Genomic DNA, 1356 nt, shown 5'->3' with positions numbered 1-1356 from the left:
AAATTTGGCAAAGAGAATTAAATACAATCCATAGTACAATGTATTATTTCCTTTGTGATTTACTCTATTGTATATTTCAGACAGTTCTAAAAAAAATGGCATTTTATGGAGTTTAAGTAAAATATTCCAGATGAAAAAGATGCTGTAAAATTGGATGAATAAGAGTGGGTTACTTGCCCTTTTTCCCTCAGCGTTGGCCGCGTGCTTCTGGCGCTCTATTCCTCCGCTCTTGCTCCGCTCCTGGTTACAGCCGACCATGGGTTTTGGAGACCTGAAAACCCCTGCCGGCCTCCAGGTGCTCAACGATTACCTGGCAGACAAGAGCTACATTGAAGGGTATGTGCCATCACAAGCAGACGTGGCAGTATTTGAAGCAGTCTCTGAGCCACCACCCGCTGACCTGTGTCATGCCCTGAATTGGTATAATCACATCAAGTCTTACGAAAAAGAAAAGGCCAGCCTGCTGGGAGTGAAGAAATCTTTGGTCAAGTATGGCCCTACCAGTGTAGAAGACACCACAGGAAGTGGAGATGCAGATGCTAAAGATGATGATGACATTGATCTCTTTGGATCTGACGACGAGGAGGAAAGTGAAGAAGCAAAGAGGCTATGAGAAGAACGCCTTGCACAGTATGAATCAAAGAAAGCTAAAAAGCCTGCAGTTGTTGCAAAGTCTTCCATCTTAGTAGACGTGAAGCCTTGGGGCGATGAGACAGACATTACAAATCTAGAGGAATGTGTCTGAAGCATTCAAGCAGATGGCTTGGTGTGGAGCTCCTCTAAGTTGGTTCCAGTGGGATACGGAATTAAAAAGCTTCAAATACAGTGTGTGGTTGAAGATGATAAGGTCGGGACAGATAAGCTGGAAGAGCAGATTACTGCTTTCGAGAACTACGTACAGTCCCTGGATGTGGCTGCTTTCAATAAAATTTAAGGCATCCTCAAGTCAGTGCCCTTGAATAAAAGCTGGAAAGATTAAATAAAAAAGTGGTTTACTTTATCTGCCACATAAAGTTGTATTAAAATGACAAACTGATATTATAATTGAAGGGAAAAATAAAGTTATTTTTTTTTCTTTTTTTTTCTTTTTTTTTCTTTTTTTATTTATTTATTTATTTTTTTTATTTTTTTATTAGATCTTTCATTTACACTTCAGATACCATCCCGTTTCCCCATTCCCCCCCCTTAGAAAACCCCTATCCCATGCCCCCTTTTCATTTTGCATTTATACATTTTTTTAAGAAATGTTAATCATAGGCTTTATAAGTTTGGTATTGTTCAATCAGAGGTGTAACCCACTACCCAACCTAGATATATCAACTATCTTTGACTGGTGGAGATACATGAACATCTGCT

The 1356-nt window shown here is 39.6% G+C and overlaps 1 pseudogene; it reads left to right on the top strand.

The window, feature by feature from the left end:
* The first annotated feature begins 256 nt into the window (after positions 1-256).
* LOC117705839 (elongation factor 1-beta pseudogene) lies at positions 257-934 on the top strand (annotated as a pseudogene).
* Positions 935-1356: the final 422 nt, after the last annotated feature.

This window comes from Arvicanthis niloticus, chromosome 3, assembly GCF_011762505.2.
Source record: "Arvicanthis niloticus isolate mArvNil1 chromosome 3, mArvNil1.pat.X, whole genome shotgun sequence".
In the NCBI taxonomy this organism is placed as follows: domain Eukaryota; kingdom Metazoa; phylum Chordata; class Mammalia; order Rodentia; family Muridae; genus Arvicanthis; species Arvicanthis niloticus.
The sequence above is the reverse complement of the archived record's forward strand: the minus strand, read 5'-3'. Positions and strand labels throughout refer to the sequence as shown.